This window comes from Ranitomeya imitator, chromosome 5 (assembly GCF_032444005.1).
Source record: "Ranitomeya imitator isolate aRanImi1 chromosome 5, aRanImi1.pri, whole genome shotgun sequence".
Classification (NCBI taxonomy): domain Eukaryota; kingdom Metazoa; phylum Chordata; class Amphibia; order Anura; family Dendrobatidae; genus Ranitomeya; species Ranitomeya imitator.
In genome coordinates this window covers 500,476,057-500,492,594 of record NC_091286.1, presented here as the reverse complement: position 1 = coordinate 500,492,594, position 16,538 = coordinate 500,476,057, and the positions used below count along the sequence as shown (strand labels likewise).

Below are 16,538 nucleotides of genomic sequence, written 5' to 3'. Positions count from 1 at the left end.
TATGTATCCTCAAATTGTCTCTGCCGAGCAGAAGTAGGATTTCAGCATCTGTGTCCAAAGTTGGGATAACGCTGGCTAGGTGCCTTAATTGTGGTTGGTGGAAAGCAGCTTCCGGGTAGGGATCTCGTCCCTTTGGTTGGCTATTTGATCGCATTCGATTAGCGTAGGTAGGGGTATTTCTACGTCTCCATTGACAAGAGAAGCGATGAAACCTTGTGCTCTTCTGCCGCTAGTCTCTATGCGCCCCGAGCAAGTATTCAGAGTGTAGGGCGTTGCTGGTCCCATAATTCTAAAGGCTTCAAAGAACTTAGGTCCAGCTAGGGATCGATTGCTCTGATCATCAATGATGGCATACATTTTTACAGCCTTCTCTGGTTGCCCTTCTGGATAGACTCTGATTAGGCATATTCTGGCACAGCATTTAGCACTTTGATTCTCCCCACATACCTCTGAGCATGAGCAGGAAACAGCTGTGGTGGACTTGGCGAGATTCTGTGGCTCGCAGCCATGGTTTGTAGCGGGACCAGAGGTAACTGCAACTGCTGGATCGCCGGTGACTGAGGCTGGGTGCAAAGCTGTTGGGTGTCTGTCACTGTGACACTCTTCACACTTAATGGCAGATTTACAGTCCTTGGCCATGTGTTCTGATGAAGCGCAGTACTTGAAACATACCCCAAGTTCGCTGAGGATTTTCTTGCGCTCTTGCATGGTTTTGATAATAAACAAAACACGGCACTCTGCTAGTTGGTGAGAGATGGTGCTCAAGTAGGGTCTCCAACCCGTCAGTCAATGTATACAATAAACTTGGCACTCAAAACGGTAGTAAGGTGAAGTTAATCAGCTTTATTGCAAGTCCCAGATACAGTTTCGACAGTTAAACGTTTTCGGTCCCACCGGACCTTCTTCAGAACAATTTCCAATTTATCTGATGCAAAATACCAACAAAGGCATATAGAACAATATTTTAGTTTCTGTCTGGTTACACAATATCACATATTAAGTGCAAAAATTAACAAAAGATATGTCTACAAAAGAAAGCAACAAAAAAAATAATAAAACAAGGGCAGAAAAATATCAAACAAATTTCAAAACCAAGTATATACAAAATATACGATAATTAAGCGGATGCTACCGCAGCCTACGATTAACTCCAAGGACTAAACATTTAATGGAGATCTGACTCAGAAAAATTGGATATAGTATACTATGCTATAAAGAGCCCCTATGAGAAAAGGATATATGTTCATAGGTGAGGGGTAGAGCTCCCACGTGGATCAGAAATGAAGTGACGATATTTATTCATCTTTATAGCCTGATAAACTTAGTGCATGGTATAACGTGCCTAGGGAGATAAAGCATATAGGGTGTTGAAATCTAAACACAGACTTAACCTATATATGGAAAATAGAACAAGAGTACCTGGTAGTGGTGCTAAATGGTATGAGGTAAGATTGAAGCTGTGGATTAAAGTGTGTAGTGAGGATGAAGAGCCATGATGAATGGTAAAAAATGAATAAAAATAAATAAAAAATGAAGTGTAAAATGAAAAATGAATCACCTGGTTAAGCTGGTTACAACGTGTGGAAGGAAAAATCACCTTCTTACGCGAAACTGTGGAGTAATGCTGTAAAAAGTAAAAAATTACCAGAGGGAGAATGTGAGTGGTTGTGAAAATAATGCAGCATGTGGGATAAATGTCCTTAAGAAAGGGTTGACAGGGGGCTTACCAATAAATGAGAAAACGAAAGGGCTCTAGGCGAACTAAGTCGCTAATGGAGTCTGTGGCCCATAATCTGCGTGATAAGGAAGCACACAATAAGATAAATGCCTGACCACCGTGTCTAATCAGACCGCTATCTAAGGACGCTGCATGTGGGGACCAGCCCGACTTACCAGGGTGAGGAGCTCAGATATGCGTGGCACCGGATCGCCAGAGAGGGACGCACTGAATGCCTGGGTATTACTTCCGGGTTTAAGTGCAGTCTGACGGGTCACATGGTGCCACACGTCATCACAGAAAAAACGGGACGCTCTAGCATTGTAATTTGCTCTAAAATGTGACGTTAGATAGTGCTATAAAGCGAAACGCTGGAGCGTTGTAATATGCTCTAAAAATGAGACGCAGGAGAGTTATATAAGTGTCTGCTGTCTGTGTAGCGCGCTGGAGCGCAATATAAAGAAAGAAGGAGCTATATGAGCGTGCTATGAAGCTGTGAGCGGGAGGTTGAGGGTAGAAACCTTCAGTAATAGTGTACTGAGTGGCATCCTATATACTATATACTATACCGTGAAGAGTGCAGGGTGCCACGAGGGAAGCATAAAGAGGGAAGAGGTTTTAGCGATTCTAAAAAGATAAAGAAAACAGGATTAATACTGACATATCTTATTGAGCAAATGTCAACCACATGTTCAAGCATAATACAAGGGTACAGCTTAGAGGAAACTAGATGTATCAAAATCTCTATTAAGGCCTTTCGGTTCTAAAGTCTGTAAAGTGAAAATCCAATAGGCCTCACGTTTCTTGAACAGCCTTGTCCTGCTCTGTCCCCTTCTCCCTTGGTCGACATGTTCCAATACCTGATAGCGTAGTTGGGCAACGCTATGGCCCGTAGTACGGAAATGGTGTGGGAGGGGAAGATGGTCCCTGTTACACCGTATGTTCGACTTATGTTGTGATACACGATCACGTATGGCTTGAGTAGTTTCTCCAACGTATGCCAGGCCGCAGGGGCACTTAATGATGTAGATTACATACGAGGAATCACAAGTGAAGAAGCCACGTATAGGAATGCCTTTTCCAGTGTGCGGGTGGAAGACCTTGTCTCCCTTCTGGACATTATTACACTGCAGACAGTTTAAGCAGGGAAAAGTTCCCTGTTTTTGAGTGCGTAGAAAAGTCTGTCTAGGTACTCGAACGTCGGAACCTACATCAGCCCTCACCAACTTGTCCTTAATGTTGGTTGGGCGCCGGTAACAAGACAGGAAAGGTTGCTGAAATTCTGGAACTCTAGGATAGCTCTTGCTTAGGATGTTCCAATGACGGTGGATTGAGGCCTGAACCCGTCTTGAGAATGGATGGTATGTATTCACGAATGGAATTCGTGGGACCGAATTTTTGGGCTTAGGGGATGAGTGTTTGGCTTGTGCTAAAAGGCTCTTGGGATAACCCCTATTGGAGAATTTCTCCTCCATTTCGTTCAGTCTTTGGTTTCTAATGTCATTATCAGTAACTATCCTTTTAACCCTCTGAAATTGAGATATTGGGATAGATTTTTTTATTGCCGTAGGATGAAAGCTAGTGTACTGAAGAAGACTGTTTCTGTCGGTAGGTTTGGTATGTAGGTCAATGGAAAGCCTGCCATCCGTGTTTTTACAAACTCTAGTGTCAAGGAAACTGATGTTGTCGACACTGTATTGTAAGGTGAATTTAAGTTCCGGCCATATATTATTAATGTGAGAATCAAAGAGAAGGAGTGATTCAAGGGGGCCTTCCCATATGCAAAAAATATCATCTATGAACCTCCGCCATATCCTAGAATGTTGTTGAAAAAGGGAATGATTAAATATGAAATCTTCCTCAAAGGCCGCCATGTAGGCTACTGCATAAGGAGGCACTACGTTAGAGCCCATAGCGGTCCCTTGTCGCTGGACATAAAACGTGTCTTGAAAAAGAAAGAAATTCTCCCTGAGGACTAAACTCAAAATGTCTGCACAGAACCGCCTTACTTTGGGTTCAACCTTGGCCTCTGTCAGTAGTCGATCTGTGGCTTCCATCCCCTTGGTATGTGTAATGGATGTGTAAAGACTACATACATCCCAGGTGTCGAGTATAGTAGATGTAGATAGTGGGCCCAAGGATTTAATTAGTCCCAAAAATTCATTGGTATCAAGCAGGAAGGATTTTGTTTGTTTGGTGAGTGGTGTCAAAATTCTTTCTAGTGTAATGGCTAGAGGTGAGAGAATGGAGTCAGTTGATCAGACTATGGGACGTCCCGGTGGTTTATGCAGATTTTTATGTATCTTTGGAAGTACATAAAAGATTGGTGTTATAGGGTCGGTTTTAATGAGATAATTTTTCAATTTTTTGTCTATAGTTCCCTCTTCAAAGTGATGATTAACAACTGACTTGATTTTAGAAGCTATACTGTTTGTAGGATTGTGAGGGATAGATTCATAAACCTGGGTGTCATTTAATTGTCTTAATATTTCAGACATATAATATGTACTGTCCATCACAACGATGGCACCGCCCTTGTCGGCAGGTTTTATGGTTAGTGTTTTGTCGGTGGATAATTTATTCAGAGCCAATTTCTCTTGTTGTGTCAAATTAGTTTGATGGTGGAACTTCCCTAAATGGACCTCACGGTTAAAAGTCTCGATATCTTTTTCAACCAGAGAAATGAACGTCTCGATAGGGGGATAGTTTTTGGATGGCATGAATGTACTAGGTATCCGTAAACCTAGTTTACTAAGTTGTAATGGGGCCGAGTCATTTTGACTGGCCACAGAATCAGGAATACCCTGGAAGTGTGCCTTAAGTCTTAGATTGCGGAAGAATCTCTGGAGGTCCAGATTAAGTTAAAAAAAATTGAACTTATATGCTGGGCAAAAAGATAGGCCTTTTTGTAACAATGAGAGTTGGTGGGAGTCTAAATTCTTAGAGGAAATGTTGACAACTAGGGGGTTTAGCCTACCTGTGACCTGGTTGTGACTTGTGTCCTGGTGTCCCCGGCGGCATTGGCCCCCCCGCCTCGTCTTCCTTTGGATCGGCCTCTGTTGACCCCTAAAAAAGAAGCTGTAGTAAAGGAGTTTGTTGGGCCGGTTCTGCTGTCCGCTGATCCAGAGGAACTTGGTGAGGTGTTTCGTCTGAAAGACCGTTGTCTGTCCCGCCATTGATAAACTCTATTTTGTAAATAATCTTCAGTGTCTCTTAAATATTTTGACCTCTTCCTCTTCTCAAGGTCTTGACGATGGGCCTGTAGGGTCTCCTGGTTCTTTGCTTTAAAAGACTGGAACTCTTCTTGTGTTAAAGTGCTTGACAATTGGTTTTCAATGGTGGTTATCTGTGTATTCACTGTATCAAGATTTTTCTGTAAATATGCTAGGGTTAAAGTCATGAGATCAAATGAGCATTTGTTCAGGATGTGTTCGAATTTAGAACAGTATTCTCTATCTTCCTTGAAGAACGTAGGTTGAAGCGGTACTCGTAATCCCCTAGGAATCCGTTGAACACGTAGATACTCGGCAATGGTGACAGTGTGTAGCTCGAGATTGATCGCCCTCTTAGTCTCCCTCTCCAGATCCCTGTTCTTCAATTCCTGCGTGGAGGTATGAAGGAATTCGCCAGATGCCGTGACCTTGGAGATAATCTCTGCTGTTTCTTCAGCATTATAGAAGAAAGTTTCACTAGACATACTCGACAGGTGCTCGTGTAGAAGGAAAGTTCAAATAATAAACAAAACACGGCACTCTGCTAGTTGGTGAGAGATGGTGCTCAAGTAGGGTCTCCAACCCGTCAGTCAATGTATACAATAAACTTGGCACTCAAAACGGTAGTAAGGTGAAGTTAATCAGCTTTATTGCAAGTCCCAGATACAGTTTCGACAGTTAAACGTTTTCGGTCCCACCGGACCTTCTTCAGAACAATTTCCAGTTTCGCGTAAGAAGGTGATTTTTCCTTCCACACGTTGTAACCAGCTTAACCAGGTGATTCATTTTTCATTTTACACTTCATTTTTTATTTATTTTTATTCATTTTTTACCATTCATCATGGCTCTTCATCCTCACTACACACTTTAACCCCTTCATGACCCAGCCTATTTTGACCTTAAAGACCTTGCCGTTTTTTGCAATTCTGACCAGTGTCCCTTTATGAGGTAATAACTCAGGAACGCTTCAACGGATCCTAGCGGTTCTGAGATTGTTTTTTCGTGACATATTGGGCTTCATGTTAGTGGTAAATTTAGGTCAATAAATTCTGCGTTTATTTGTGATAAAAACGGAAATTTGGCGAAAATTTTGAAAATTTCGCAATTTTCACATTTTGAATTTTTATTCTGTTAAACCAGAGAGATATGTGACACAAAATAGTTAATAAATAACATTTCCCACATGTTTACTTTACATCAGCACAATTTTGGAAACAAAATTTTTTTTTGTTAGGAAGTTATAAGGGTTAAAATTTGACCAGCGATTTGTCATTTTTACAACGAAATTTACAAAACCATTTTTTTTAGGGACCACCTCACATTTGAAGTCAGTTTGAGGGGTCTATATGGCTGAAAATACCCAAAAGTGACACCATTCTAAAAACTGCACCCCTCAAGGTACTCAAAACCACATTCAAGTAGTTTATTAACCCTTCAGGTGCTTCACAGCAGCAGAAGCAACATGGAAGGAAAAAATGAACATTTAACTTTTTAGTCACAAAAATTATCTTTTAGCAACAATTTTTTTATTTTCCCAATGGTAAAAGGAGAAACTGAACCACGAAAGTTGTTGTGCAATTTGTCCTGAGTACGCTGATACCTCATATGTGGGGGTAAACCACTGTTTGGGCGCACGGCAGGGCTTGGAAGGGAAGGAGCGCCATTTGACTTTTTGAATCAAAAATTGGCTCCACTCTTTAGCGGACACCATGTCACGTTTGGAGAGCCCCCGTGTGCCTAAAAATTGGAGCTCCCCCACAAGTGACCCCATTTTGGAAACTAGACGCCCCAAGGAATTTATCTAGATGCATAGTGAGCACTTTGAACCCCCAGGTGCTTCACAAATTGATCCGTAAAAATGAAAAAGTACTTTTTTTTCACAAAAAAATTCTTTTAGCCTCAATTTTTTCATTTTCACATGGGCAACAGGATAAAATGGATCCTAAAATGTGTTGGGCAATTTCTCCTGAGTACGCCGATACCTCATATGTGGGGGTAAACCACTGTTTGGGCACATCGTAAGGCTCGGAAGGGAAGGAGCGCCATTTGACTCTTTGAATGAAAAATTATTTCCATCGTTAGCGGACACCATGTCGCGTTTGGAGAGCTCCTGTGTGCCTAAACATTGGCGCTCCCCCACAAGTGACCCCATTTTGGAAACTAGACCCCCCAAGGAACTTATTTAGATGCCTAGTGAGCACTTTAAACCCTCAGGTACTTCACAAATTGATCTGTAAAAATGAAAAAGTACTTTTTTTTCACAAAAAAAATCTTTTCGCCTCAATTTTTTCATTTTCACATGGGCAGTAGGATAAAATGGATCATAAAATTTGTTGGGCAATTTCTCCCGAGTACGCCGATACCTCATATGTGGGGGTAAACCACTGTTTGGGCACACGGCAGGGCTCGGAAGGGAAGGCGCGCCATTTGACTTTTTGAATGGAAAATTAGCTCCAATTGTTAGCGGACACCATGTCGCGTTTGGAGAGCCCCTGTGTGCCTATGCATTGGAGCTCCCCCACAAGTGACCCCATTTTGGAAACTAGACCCCCCAAGGAACTTATCTAGATGCATATTGAGCACTTTAAACCCCCAGGTGCTTCACAGAAGTTTATAACGCAGAGCCATGAAAATAAAAAATAATTTTTCTTTCCTCAAAAATGATTTTTTAGCCTGGAATTTCCTATTTTGCCAAGGATAATAGGAGAAATTGGACCCCAAATATTGTTGTCCAGTTTGTCCTGAGTACGCTGATACCCCATATGTGGGGGTAAACCACTGTTTGGGCGCACGGCAGGGCTCGGAAGGGATGGCACGCCATTTGGCTTTTTAAATGGAAAATTAGCTCCAATCATTAGCGGACACCATGTCACGTTTGGAGAGCCCCTGTGTGCCTAAACATTGGAGATACCCCAGAAATGACCCCATTTTGGAAACTAGACCCCCAAAGGAACTAATCTAGATGTGTGGTGAGGACTTTGAACCCCCAAGTGCTTCACAGAAGTTTATAACGCAGAGCCATGAAAATAAAAAAAAAAAATTATTTTCTCAAAAATGATCTTTTAGCCTGCAATTTTTTATTTTACAAAGGGTAACAGGAGAAATTTGACCCCAAAAGTTGTTGTCCAGTTTCTCCTGAGTACGGTGATACCCCATATGTGGGGTTAAACCACTGTTTAGGCACATGCCGGGGCTCGGAAGTGAAGTAGTGACATTTTGAAATGCAGACTGTGATGGAATGCTCTGTGGGCGTCACGTTGCGTTTGCAGAGCCCCTGATGTGGCTTAACAGTAGAAACCCCCCACAAGTGACCCCATTTTGGAAACTAGACCCCGAAAGGAACTTATCTAGATGTGTGGTGAGCACTTTGAACCCCCAAGTGCTTCATAGAAGTTTATAATGCAGAGCCGTGAAAATAATAAATACGTTTTCTTTCCTCAAAAATAATTATTTAGCCCAGAATTTTTTATTTTCCCAAGGGTAACAGGAGAAATTGGATCCCAAAAGTTGTTGTCCAGTTTCTCCTGAGTACGCTGATACCCCATATGTGGGGGTAAACCACTGTTTGGGCACATGCCGAGGCTCGGAAGTGAAGTAGTGACGTTTTGAAATGCAGACTTTGATGGAATGCTCAGTGGGCGTCACGTTGCGTTTGCAGAGCCCCTGATGTGGCTTAACAGTAGAAACCCCCCACAAGTGACCCCATTTTGGAAACTAGACCCCGAAAGGAACTTATCTAGATGTGTGGTGAGCACTTTGAACCCCCAAGTGCTTCATAGAAGTTTATAATGCAGAGCCGTGAAAATAATAAATACGTTTTCTTTCCTCAAAAATAATTATTTAGCCCAGAATTTTTTAATTTTCCCAAGGGTAACAGGAGAAATTTGACCCCAATATTTGTTGTCCAGTTTCTCCTGAGTACGGTGATACCCCATATGTGGGGGTAAACTACTGTTTGGGCACATGTCGGGGCTCGGAATTGAAGTAGTGACGTTTTGAAATGCAGACTTTGATGGAATGCTCTGCGGGCGTCACGTTGCGTTTGCAGAGCCCCTGATGTGCCTAAACAGTAGAAACCCCCCACAAGTGACCCCATTTTGGAAACTAGACCCCGAAAGGAACTTATCTAGATGTGTGGTGATCACTTTGAACCCCCAAGTGCTTCATAGAAGTTTATAATGCAGAGCCGTGAAAATAATAAATACGTTTTCTTTCCTCAAAAATAATTATTTAGCCCAGAATTTTTTATTTTCCCAAGGGTTACAGGAGAAATTGGACCCCAAAAGTTGTTGTCCAGTTTCTCCTGAGTACCCTGATACCCCATGTGTGGGGGTAAACCACTGTTTGGGCACACTTCAGGGCTCGGAAGTGAGGGAGCACCATTTGACTTTTTGAATACGAGATTGGCTGGAATCAATGGTGGCGCCATGTTGCGTTTGGAGACCCCTGATGTGCCTAAACAGCGGTAACCCCTCAATTCTACCTCCAACACTAACCCCCCCACATCCCTAACCCTAATCCCAACTGTAGCCATAACCCTAATCACAACCCTAACCACAACCCTAATTCCAACCCTAACCCTAAGGCTATGTGCCCACGTTGCGGATTCGTGTGAGATATTTCCGCACCATTTTTGAAAAATCCGCGGGTAAAAGGCACTGCGTTTTACCTGCGGATTTTCCGCGGATTTCCAGTGTTTTTTGTGCGGATTTCACCTGCGGATTCCTATTGAGGAACAGGTGTAAAAAGCCGCGGAATCCGCACAAAGAATTGACATGCTGTGGAAAATACAACGCAGCGTTTCCGCGCGGTATTTTCTGCACCATGGGCACAGCGGATTTGGTTTTTCATATGTTTACATGGTACTGTAAACCTGATGGAATACTGCTGCGAATCCGCAGCGGCCAATCCGCAGCCAAATCCGCACCGTGTGAACATAGCCTAATTCTAAAGGTATGTGCACACGCTGCGGAAAACGCTGCAGATCCGCAGCAGTTTCCCATGAGTTTACAGTTCAATGTAAACCTACGGGAAACAAAAATCGCTGTACACATGCTGCGGAAAAACTGCACGGAAACGCAGCGGTTTACATTCCGCAGCATGTCATTTCTTTGTGCGGATTCCGCAGCGGTTTTACAACTGCTCAAATAGAAAATCGCAATTGTAAAACCGCAGTGAAATGCGCAGAAAAAAACGCGGTAAATCCGCCATAAATCCGCAGCGGTTTAGCACTGCGGATTTATCAAATCCGCAGCGGAAAAATCCGCAGAGGACCAGAATATGTGTGCACATACCGAAACCCTAACCCTAGCCCTAACCCTACCCCTAACCCTAGCCCTACCCCTAACCCTAGCCCTAACCCTAGCCCTAACCCTAGCCCTACCCCTAACCCTAGCCCTAACCCTACCCCTAACCCTAACCCTAGCCCTAGCCCTAACCCTACCCCTACCCCTACCCCTAACCCTACCCCTAACCCTAACCCTATTCTAACATTAGTGGAAAAAAAAATGTCTTTATTTTTTTATTGTCCCTACCTATGGGGGTGACAAAGGGGGGGGGGTCATGTATTATTTTTTTTATTTTGATCACTGAGATATAATCTATCTCAGTGATCAAAATGCACTTTGGAACGAATCTGCCGGCCAGCAGATTCGGCGGGCGCACTGCGCATGCGCCCGCCATTTTGGAAGATGGCGGCGCCCAGGGAGAAGACGGACGGGACCCCGGCTGGATCGGTAAGTATGATGGGGTGGGGGGGGACCACGGGGGGGGGATCGGAGCACGGGGGGGATCGGAGCACGGGGGGGGAATCGGAGCGCGGCAGGCGTGGAACGGAGCACGGGGGCGTGGAACGGAGCACGGGGGGGCTGGAACGGAGCATGGGGGGGTGGAACGGAGCACGGGGGGGTGGATCTGAATGCAGGGGGGGTGATTGGAGCACGGGGGGGTGATTGGAGCACGGGGGGAGCGGACAAGAGCACGGGGGGGAGCGGAGCACTGGATGGAGGGGAGCCGGAGCAGTGTACCGGCCAGATCGGGAGGCTGGGGGGGCGATCGGTGGGGTGGGGTGGGGGCACACTAGTATTTCCAGCCATGGCCGATGATATTGCAGCATCGGCCATAGCTGGATTGTAATATTTCACCCGTTATAATGGGTGAAATATTACAAATCGCTCTGTTTGGCAGTTTCACTTTCAACAGCCAATCAGAGCGATCGTAGCCACGAGGGGGTGAAGCCACCCCCCCTGGGCTAAACTACCACTCCCCCTGTCCCTGCAGATCGGGTGAAATGGGAGTTAACCCTTTCACCCAATCTGCAGGGACGCGATCTTTCTGTGACACAGCATATGCGTCACAGGTCGGATTGGCACCGACTTTCATGACGCATACGCTGTGTCACAGGTCGGGAAGGGGTTAATCCACAGCTTCAATCTTACCTCATACCATTTAGCACCACTACCAGGTACTCTTGTTCTATTTTCCATATATAGGTTAAGTCTGTGTTTAGATTTCAACACCCTATATGCTTTATCTCCCTAGGCACGTTATACCATGCACTAAGTTTATCAGGCTATAAAGATGAATAAATATCGTCACTTCATTTCTGATCCACGTGGGAGCTCCACCCCTCACCTATGAACATATATCCTTTTCTCATAGGGGCTCTTTATAGCATAGTATACTATATCCAATTTTTCTGAGTCAGATCTCCATTAAATGTTTAGTCCTTGGAGTTAATCGTAGGCTGCGGTAGCATCCGCTTAATTATCGTATATTTTGTATATACTTGGTTTTGAAATTTGTTTGATATTTTTCTGCCCTTGTTTTATTATTTTTTTTGTTGCTTTCTTTTGTAGACATATCTTTTGTTAATTTTTGCACTTAATATGTGATATTGTGTAACCAGACAGAAACTAAAATATTGTTCTATATGCCTTTGTTGGTATTTTGCATCAGATAAATTGGAAATTGTTCTGAAGAAGGTCCGGTGGGACCGAAAACGTTTAACTGTCGAAACTGTATCTGGGACTTGCAATAAAGCTGATTAACTTCACCTTACTACCGTTTTGAGTGCCAAGTTTATTGTATACCTTGCATGGTTTTGGACCTGAAGCCTCTACATTTGTTCAGTGACTGTGGTCTTTTGTGAATGGGACACTCACAATTGAAAGACTTATCCCTCAATGGAATAGTGTTCTGCTTATCGGCAGGTTCTGCAGGTGATGGCAGGTTAGTCTTTCTGACGCTTACACTGTTCCTCGAGTCCTTGCGTCTTATGTGTGATGCTTTCATACCTTGATGAAGGTGTTGCTGGAGCTGCAGTGTTAGACTCCAGGAAGTCGAGGCTAGGGTTGTTCCTCATTTGGGCTTGTTCGTCAATGAACTTGCAGAACTGAATGAACGGAGGAAAGGTGACGTCATGTGACCTTTTATACCTGGAGATGCACACTGCCCACTTCTCTTGCAGACTATGTGGCAGCTTTGAACCGATTGGGTTCACCCCATGGGCAGTGTCCAGGTAGCACAGTCCAGACAGACGAGGGTCTCTTTTAGCAAGATCCAGCTCCATAAGCAGGTCACTTAAGTCCAGAAGCTTGTGGGCTTCCTTAAGGTTGATCCGTGGAACGTTCTGCAGTCTCTTGAATAGGGACTTTTCTCTGGCTTCAGCGCTGCCGTAGGTTCTTTCGAGTCTCTGCCAGGCCGCGGCGAGACCTGCTTCAGCTTGCCCCACATAGACAGTCCTAAGACTCTTGATACGGTTTGTGGATTCAGGACCCAACCATTTTACCATGAGGTCGAGCTCCTGCTCCGCGGATAGGTTGAGATCAGCAATGGCGGCCTTGAAGGTTGCTTTCCAGGCTCTGTAGTTCTCTGCACGGTCATCGAATTTTGAGAGGCTAGTGCTGAGTAGCTCCCTGCTCACCATGAACCTGGCAAACTCGGACATGTCTGATCCTTCACTCTTTGTTACAGTAGTAGCTTGTGGTGCCCCTCGGGCGTATAAGCTGTGTTGCGTGGAAGGGTGAATTGCTCCCAGGTAAAATGATGTTGCTGAAGGGTTGAGCTGTGGTTTAACCTTTGGAGATTCTGATGACTGCTGCTTGAACTGTGGAGGCAGGCTGGAGTGTGCCTTGTGGTCGTCTTGTGGTGCTGACTGCTCCTGAGGGGGTACATCACGGTGTTGGTCTTGGGTCTCTGTAGGGGCTGTGGGCAATACTGGCACCATAGGTTGGGCTGACTTGGACGTTTCCGCAATGTTGGGTTGAACGTCGCTGGGGAAGGTGTGCGCTGCAGGTAACTGTTTCTGCACGTAGTCTCTGGTATGAACAGCTGGGTCGTCTTCTTCCTGTGGTGGCAGGCAAATTGGGTCGAGGTTTTGCTTCAATGCTTGCTCGAGTATTTTTACTTCGGCTAATGCGATTTCTTCCTCCATTTCTGTTTGAAGAATCTTTGCTCAAGCCTCTGCTTCTGCTTTCTTTGCTTCTGCCTCTGCCTCTACTTTCTTTTCTGTGTGGGAACGTCTTAGTTTGGATCGCTCTGCGTTTAAACGGGCCTCTAGAATTCTGTTACTGAGGGCTGAAGTTCTTGAGCAGGATGATTGGTATGACCGAATAGAGTGTTTAGACGAGGCTGACCTGTGTGATCTGGTTTCTTGCAGATGGGTGATACGAAGCTCCGCTTTATCTTTGGCGTCTTGCACGGCAGCGTCCCTTTCTCTGTCTGTGGAATCTGCCTTGCTTAACTCTGATAGGGCTTTGTCGATTTTAGAGTCTTTTAGGAAGGCGGCATACTTTGCGGACAGTCTCTTGTATCTGCTGTGGGCCACGTCTAGCTGTCTTATAGTGTCCTGGAAACCCGCTGCATCATTTTTGTGGCATTGGACGCTTGACATAAGGGAGGTGACTCATTCCCATAGGTCATTAAGGTTGTCATTGAACTCATCCCTTGTGGAATAGTAATTCTCGCGGACCTTTAATGTTGGCTTGATGGAGCATACTGGTCGTGCATCTGGGTCTGCTGCAGAAGCCGGCTCTGCTTCCCGGTCTTCATAATGGACAGTATCGGGTTGTATTTGCTCTGTTTCAGCATTGGGGAACTGCGAAAGGTCCTTTTCGGCCATTTTGATTTAAGGTGCACTGTCTCTTTAAGAAACTGAACTTTTGAATTGGAGGCTGGAAATTGCGGTGCAGCTTAGTTGCGACCCCCTGATAAGATTCCCAAGGTGTTTTTGGAGAATTGTGGGGTTCTGCGGTCCGACTATCTGCAGCGATGTGGTATAATACACAGAGTCTTTATGTACAATGCGGTCTGAGGTGATGCTGCAGGAGATTTCTTAGCAGAGCAGGGCTGCAGTATGTGAGCAGGCAGAGCGTGGGCACATGGATAGGGATATAAGGATGATTCTGGCCGGGCTTCAAGGCAGTCTTTCGACTGTTCTGTCCCCACATGAGGCGAATGGAGGTGTAGTTGATTAATAAGCGTTGTGAGAGAGAAATGTACCTTCCATATTTTCCTCCACGTGAGGCAGACAGGACCGATGATGCTCAGCGTCCAAAGAGATGATGCACTCCAGGGATTGTGTAATCCAGACTTGTTTATTTTGTAGATCTGGACATACAGCATATAACTGGTAATACAGTATTTTCTCCAGAAATGCAGGGTAGACAGGGTACAGTAAGATGTAGCACCAAGTATGTCTGCAAGTGTGAGCAACAAAGAGCAGCAAGAGAGAGTGGTCAAAAGACTGATGCCTTCCTAAGCCGGTTAAAGTGTGTCTTCTCACAACAGAAAGTAAACTGGAAATGGCTGCCAGAGGAAGAGAAGATTTGACCCCTGAACCGGAAGTAAGACATGCCCACAAGATATAATGAATAACAAGATGCCATGCAGAAAAAGGCCATTGGGTGGCAGCAGAGTTAAATACAGAGTAAAATATAAACATACATGGAAACTGAGGAATATACATGGAACAGCACAGTACAGTCCCCTCATATATTTATACAATAAAATAAGATCACCCCTTAGCCTTCGTTTTTCCAAACTAAATAACCCGAAGTGTAATAACCTATCTTGGTATTGCAGGCCCCCCAGTCCTCTAATAACCTTGGTCGCTCTTCTCTGCACCCGCTCTAGTTCAGCTATGTCTTTCTTATACACCAGAGACCAGAACTGTGCACAGTATTCTAAGTGTGGTCGAACTAGTGACTTGTATAGAGGGAAAATTATGTTCTCCTCATGAGCATCTATGCCTCTTTTAATGCATCCCATTATTTTATTTGCCTTTGTAGCAGCTGTCTGACACTGGCCAATAAATGTGAGTTTGTTGTCACCCATACACCTAGATTTTTTTCATTGACGATTTTGCCCAGTGTTTTACAATTAAGCACATAATTAAAGCTCATTTGCCATTTATCAGACCAAGCATCTAGTTTACATCCTCCTGTAATATAAAATTGTCTTCCTCTGTATTGATTACCGTGCAGAGTTTAGTGTCATCTGCAAATGTTGAAATTCTGCTCTGAATGCCCCCTACAAGGTCATAAACAAATATGTTAAAAAGAAGAGGGCCCAATACTTACCCCTGTGATACCCCACTGCTAACCGCGACCCAGTCCGAGTGTGCTCCATTAATAACCACCCTTTGTTTCCTATCCCTGAGCCAGCTCTTAACCCACTCACACATATTTTCCCCTATCCCCATTATTCTCATTTTATGTATCAACCTTTTGTGTGGCACCGTATCAAAAACTTTTGAAAGGTCCATATACACTATGTCCACTGTGTTCCTTTGGTCCAGTCCGGAACTTACCTCTTCATAGAAACTGAACAAATTAGTCTGACATGAACGGTCCCTAGTAAACCCATGCTGATACTGGGTCATGAGATTATTCCTCTTCAGATACTCCAGTATAGCATCCCTTAGAATACCCTCCAGGATTTTACCCACAGTAGAGGTTAAGCTTACTGGCCGATAATTACCGAGTTCAGTTTTTGTCCCCTTTTTGAATATTGGCACCACATTTGCTATACGCCAGTCCTGTGGTACAGACCCTGTTATTATGGAATTTTTAAAGATTAAAAATAATGGTCTATCAATGACTGTACTTAATTCCTGCAGTACTCGAGGGTGTATCCCATCCGGGCCTGGAGATTTGTCAACTTTAGTGATTTTTAGACGCCGCCGTACTTCCTGCTGGGTTAAGCAGGTGACATTTAATGGGGAATTTTTGTTATCACTGATTATATTGTCTGCCATGGAATTAACTTGTGTAAATACTGATAAAAAAAAATCATTTAGCATATTGGCTTTTTCCTCATCCTTATCCACCATTTCACTCAGACTATTTTTAAGGGGGACAACACTATCATTTTTTAGTTTCTTACTATTTACGTAGTTAAAGAATATTTGGGGATTATTTTTACTCTCTCTGGCAATGAGTCTCTCTGTCTCAATCTTTGCTGCCTTGATTTGCTTTTTACAGAATTTATTTAATTTTCTGTATTTATTTAATGCCTCCTCACTACCTACTTCTTTTAATTCTCTAAATGCTTTCTTTTTGTCACTTATTGCGCCCCTTACAGCTCTATTTAGCCATATTGGTTTCCTC

General features: G+C 44.1%; 2 long non-coding RNA genes across 2 annotated transcripts; both read right to left on the bottom strand.

Annotated features, from left to right (window-relative positions):
• Positions 1-823: 823 nt before the first annotated feature.
• LOC138680838 (uncharacterized) lies at positions 824-4,917 on the bottom strand. Its single transcript, XR_011321802.1, has 3 exons — positions 4,695-4,917; positions 2,287-2,344; positions 824-1,342 (listed from the first exon to the last, which is right to left on the bottom strand). It is a non-coding gene; the product is annotated as an uncharacterized lncRNA (long non-coding RNA).
• LOC138680839 (uncharacterized) lies at positions 1,487-1,964 on the bottom strand. Its single transcript, XR_011321803.1, has 3 exons — positions 1,894-1,964; positions 1,728-1,793; positions 1,487-1,624 (listed from the first exon to the last, which is right to left on the bottom strand). It is a non-coding gene; the product is annotated as an uncharacterized lncRNA (long non-coding RNA).
• Positions 4,918-16,538: the final 11,621 nt, after the last annotated feature.